Source organism: Muntiacus reevesi, chromosome 5, assembly GCF_963930625.1.
Source record: "Muntiacus reevesi chromosome 5, mMunRee1.1, whole genome shotgun sequence".
NCBI lineage: Eukaryota > Metazoa > Chordata > Mammalia > Artiodactyla > Cervidae > Muntiacus > Muntiacus reevesi.
In genome coordinates, this window is record NC_089253.1 from 41,149,753 (window position 1) to 41,155,917 (window position 6,165).

The window sequence follows — 6,165 nt, forward strand, 5'->3', positions numbered from 1 at the left end:
GAGGTGTACCTGGGACTGAGTAGAAGATAGACCTTTCATTCCAGTTCACCTTGCGATGGGAGTGTTCTAGGCAAAGGGAGTGACTTCCCCGTCGCGTGCCTGCACCCCTCCCCAAGCCTACAGCGTTGCTGTTCTTAGATCGTTCTGTCCTGGGCCGCCGTAGCCACAGCTCGCCAGATCTTGGGCTGTCATCAGCCCACCCAGTCTGCTCATTGACAGAATAGAGCTAATGCGCCCACCGTGCGTTGAGTGTTCCTCCGTCATCGCATTTAATCATCAACCACTAAAGTTGATAAGCTGCGTGGTGAGAGTCTCGTTTTGTCCTGTATGCTCAGTCACTTCAGTTGTGTCGACTCTTTGCGGCCCTATGGGCTGCAGCCCGCCAGGCTCCTCTATCCAGGGGATTCTCCAGGCAAGAGTACTGGAGTGGGTTGCCAAGCCCTTTTCCAGGGGATCTTACCGACCCACGGTTCTAACCGTGTCTCCTGCATTGCATTCTATGTGTTCTTATTTTATACGTTGGAAATTTAGGTATAGAGATTTAGCAAGTCCTGGGATGAACACCGGATCTGTCAAACTCAATTCCCATACTGTTAGCCTCAGTCACCTTTACCACCACTGGTTAACCTGAGTTGGCCTGACCAGTTTAACTTGTAGCCTGTCACTGAGCTGGCTCCCCCATAAGACCGTCTATGGCTTCCTAATGACTATATCCAGTAGGCAGCTTTCAGTTCTTGCGTGACTCAACCGCGCTCTCCTTTCTTCCTTCTGCACTGATAGCATGAGGTATCTTTGATACTCCAGGGATGGGATCCCTGCACCCTGGAGTAGAAGTATCCAGTCTTGGTCACTGGACTGCCAGGGACGACCCCATCTCTCTGCTTCTTAGACGTCTTTTCCTTGAGCGTCTGTGACTCCACATACCTCTATTTTCCCCCCAATTATGTTTCTGCCCTCTTCCTCTTCCCTTCATTTAAATGTTGCCCACATAGTCCTTTCCTTCTTCAAGGAATGTCTTTCTCCTCAATTATCATCACAGTAAACATTGCTTAACTCCTTGAGTTGGATGGGGGCCTCTTCTATGTGTTCCCAGGATGTTTTGTGCTTCTGGTATAGTGGCTTTCAGCACCCTGGACTCACATTGGCAATGGACTTTACTCTCATTTTTAGAGGCCCTGAGCTTAAGGATGGAGGCCTGAGTCTTTTTGCTCCACACGGAACAGAAGAAGTAGATTTCCAAGCAAACAGTATCACCGCTGATGAGACTTCTCTGGTTGAACTGCTAGGAGAAATAGGCAAATCCATAATAATGGTCAAAGGGTTTAATAAGCTTCTCTCATTCATTGATAGAACAAGTAGGCAGAGAATCAGCCAGAACATAGTATACTTGAGCAATAGTATTAATCACTTGTCCTGATTAACATTTACAGAACACTTTATATGTTCTGTTAAAGCATACATGTTTTTCTTAAATGAATATAGAACATTTGCCTAGACTGATAGTGTGTGTGTGTGTGCTAAGTTGCTTGTTCATGTTAGTCTTTGTCCTGCCAGGCTCCTCTGTCCATGGGATTTTCCAGGCAAGGACAGTGGAGTGGGTTGCCATTTCCTCCTCCAGGGAGATAGATTTATTCTGGGACAGTAGACAAGACTCAATAAATTTAAAAGAATTCAAGTCATATAAAGTATTTCTATGACCACAATAGAATTAAACTGCAATCGAGAGAAATCCTTGGAACATCCCCCAATTTTTGGAAACAAAACACTTTTAAGTAAGTAATGGATTAAAGAATAAACCACAAGAAAAATTAGAAGGTATTTTTAACTGAGTGAAGGTGAAAACACATAATAGAACTTAAAGAATTCCACTGAAGAAGTATTTGGGGGAAATTTATAGCACTAAATTCTTAGAAAAGAAGAAAGGATTGTAATTATGACCTTTGCTTCCACCTTAAGAAACTGGAAAGAGAAGAGAAAAATTGAATCCCAAATAAGCAAAATAAAGGAAGTAATCAAATCCAGAAAGGAAATCAATGAAATAGAAAACAGAAATAAAAATCAAAAGAAAAGCTGGTTCTTTAAAAAGATAAATAAAGTTGATAGACTTTTTAATCAGATTGATCAGGAAAAAAAGAGAAAGGCACAAATTACTGATACCAGGATTGAGAGGGGTGACATCTGTATAGATTCTACAGATACTAAAAAGGCAATAAGAGAGTATCATGAACAATTTTATGCCAACAAATTATACAACTTCTAAGATGAGCAAGGCAAGGATGTCTGCTTTTTCCACTTCTACTCAACATTGTGCTGGAGGTCCTGGCCAGGAGACTAAGGCAAGGGGAAAAAAAAATATATAGATTGTAAAAGAAGAAATAAAACTGTCTTTGTTCACAGTCAACATTATTGTCTACATAGATACTACTACTAAGTGCTTCCCTGGTGGCTCAGTTGGTAAAGAATCCACCTGCAATGCAGGAGACCCAGGTTCAATCCCTGGGTCAGGAAGATTCCCTGGAGAAGGAAATGGCAATCCACTCCACTATTTTTCCTTGGGAAATCTCATAGAGGAGCCTGGTGTCCTATAGTCCATGGAGGCACAGAGTTGGATATGACTGAGTGACTAAACCATCACCAAGGAATCCACAGGAAAGCCAGTAGAACTAAGTGAGTTCAGCAGGTGTAGGATGGAAGGTCAGTATGCAAGAGAAACTACATTTCTAAATAGTAGTAGTAAACAATTGGAAATTAAAAATTTAAAAATACTACTTCAGTTCAGTTCAGTCTCAGTTGTGTCCGACTCTTTGCAACCCATGAACTGCAGCATGCCAGGCTTCCCTGTCCGTCACTGACTCCCAGAGCTTGCCCAAACTCATGTCTATCGAATCAGTGATGCCATCCAAACATCCCATCCTCTGTCATCACCTTCTCCTCCTGCCTTTAATCTTTACCAGTATCAGAGTCTTTTCCGATGAATCAGTTCTTTGCATCAGGTGGCCAAAGTATTGGAGTTTCAGCTTCCGAGTCGGTCCTTCCAATGAATGTTCAGGACTGATTTCCTTTAGGATGGACTGGTTGAGTCTCCTTGCAGTCCAAGGGACTGTCCAACATCACAGTTCAAAAGCATGAATTCTTCGGCACTCAGCTTTCTTTATGGTCCAACTCTCACATCCATACGTGACTACTGGAAAAACCACAGCTCTGACTAGATGGACCTTTGTTGGCAAAGTGATGTCTCTGCTTTTTAATACGCTATCTTTGTGTATGGTGTTAGAAAGTGTTCTAGTTTCATTCTTTTACAAGTGGTTGACCAGTTTTCCCAGCACCACTTGTTAAAGAGATTGTCTTTTTTCCATTGTATATCCTTGCCTCCTTTGTCAAAGATAAGTTGTTCATAGGTTCGTGGATTTATCTCTGGGCTTTCTATTCTGTTCCATTGATCTATATTTCTGTCTTTGTGCCAGTACCATACTGTCTTGATGACTGTGGCTTTGTAGTAGAGTCTGAAGTCAGGCAGGGTGATTCCTCCAGTTCCAAGCTATCTTGTTTGGTCATAGCTTTTCTTCCAAGGAACAAGCATCTTTTAATTTCATGGCTGCAGTCACCATCTGCAGTAATTTTTTAGCCCAAGAAAATAAAGTATCTCACTGTTTCCATTGTTTCCCCATCGATTTGCTAAGAAGTAATGGGACCAGATGCCATGATCTTAGTTTTCTGAATGTTGAGTTTTAAGCCAGCTTTTCCACTCTCCTCTTTCATCTTCATCAAGAGGCTCTTTAGTTCTTCTTCACTTTCTGCCATAAGGGTGGTGTCATCAAACAATAGGGAGGGAACACAGCCCTGCCCATCAACAGAAAATTGGATTAAAGATTTACTGAGCATGGCCCCGCCCATCAAAACAAGATCCAACTCCCCCACAGTCAGTCTCTCCCTTCAGGAAGCTTCCATAAGCTTCTTATCCTTATCCAACAGAGGGCAGACAGAAAACCACAATCACAGAAAACTGATCACATGGACCACCCATGCCCATATATTGCTCAGTCGTCAGACTCTTTGCGACCCTGTGGACTGTAGCCCACCAGGCTCCTCCATCCATGGGATTCTCCAGGCAAGAATACTGGAGTGGGTTGCCATTTCCTCCTCCAGAGGATCTTCCCAACCCAGGGATCGAACTCAGGTCTCCCGCATTGCAGGCAGACGCTTTAACCTCTGAGCCACCAGGGAAGCCCAACATGGGCCACAGCCTTGTCTAACTCAATAAAACTATGAGCCATGCTGTGTAGGGCCACTCAAGGTAGATGGGTCATGGTGGAGAGTTCTGACAAAAACATGGTCCACTGGAGAAGGGAATGACAAACCACTTTAGTATTCTTGCCTTGAGAACCCCATGAACAGTATGAAAAGGCAAAAAGATATGACACTGAAAGATGAACTCCCCAGGTCAGCAGGTGCCCAATACAATATTTGAGAAAAGTGGAGAAATAACTCCAGAAAGAAGGAAGAGATGGAGCCAAAGCAAACACAACACCCAGTTGTGGATGTGACTGGTGATGGAAGTAAAGTCCAATGCTGTAAAGAGCAATATTGCATAGGAACCCAGAATGTTAGGTCCATGAATCAAGGTAAATTAGAAGTGGTCAAACAGGAGATGGCAAGAGTGAACGTCAACATTTTAGGAATCAGTGAACTAAAATGGACTGGAATGGGTGAATTTAATTCAGATGACTGTCATATCTACTACTGTGAGCAAGAATCCTTTAGAAGAAATGGAGTAGCCCTGATAGTCAACAAAAGAGTCCAAAATGCAGTATTTGGGCACAATCTCAATGATTCAATGATCTCTGTTCGTTTCCAAAATACTAATTACATAGCATTAAAATATGACATACTTAATGATAAAAGTTAATGTAAAAATATGCAAGACTTGTATACTGAAAAGTACAAAACATTGCCAAGAGAAATTAAATATCTAAATAAATGGAGAGATATACCATATCTATGGAGCAGAACACTCAATACTTCTATGATGTCAATAAAGGGGAGAAGATTAATAAAGTACAAAGCTGACTCTTTGAATAAGCTAATAGGCAAAACTCTGGCAAGGCTGATCAAGAACATAAAGTGAAGGTAAAAGTAAACAATATAATGAATAAAAATGGGAGATAACCACAAACACAGCAAAGATTTAAAGATAATAAGAATATAATAGGTGTAATTTTATGGCAATACATTTGAAAACTTAGGTGAAAGGAATAATTTCCTAGAAAAGTAAAGGTGTGTAAAACTGACCCAACACAGAATAGAGAACATGAATAGACCAATAAATATTTTTAAGATGACTCAGTATTAATTATCTCCATTTCTCCTCCAGATACAACTGATTATCCATGTGGAAAATAACTGGATTTCTATTTCACACCGTATACAAAAATCAGTTCTAGGAAAATTGACTCACTTAAATGTTAAAAAGCAAAAATTTTAAACTTTCAGAAGAAAATATGGGGAAACATGAGGTAGTCAAGGATTTCTTAATTTTTTTCTGTATACAGAGATTTTATTCAATTTTAAAAGAAAATGAGAACTGTAGACAGTGCTTTGACCCTATAACAAAGCAAATCTGTCCAGCTTTGAACCAAATTCCAAGAGTAGCCAGCTTCTGTTTTTCAGCAGCTGGCAAGAAGGATTTCTTTAAAAAGACCCAACAAAAAGTAAAAAATAAAAAGACCCAACAAGCACAAACCATAAAGGAAAACAAATATGGATAATTTTAACTTCATTAAAACATGAAATTTCTATGCACTAAAGATTCCATAAATAGGGTTAACAGTGGATGTGAAGAATCATATGAGGTGATGGAAATGTCCTAATACTGATTTATGATGATGGTTGTACAACTTGATAAATTTACTAAAAATCTTTTGAAATGTTCACTTGAAGTGGGCAAATGACATATATCAGATAAGCCTCAGTAAAGTTATACCATTAAAAAACAAAAGATTCCATAAGTAAAGGAAACAGTATGTGACAGATTGGTAGAAGACTAAGGATTAGTATCCAGAATATGAAGAGTACTCTTCCAAATCAACAAGAAAATCTGAAAGAAAAATGGTTGGGGTGCTTTTCTAGTTGTTAGATGAAATGCTGTTTTATTGATTCCTGGACTGT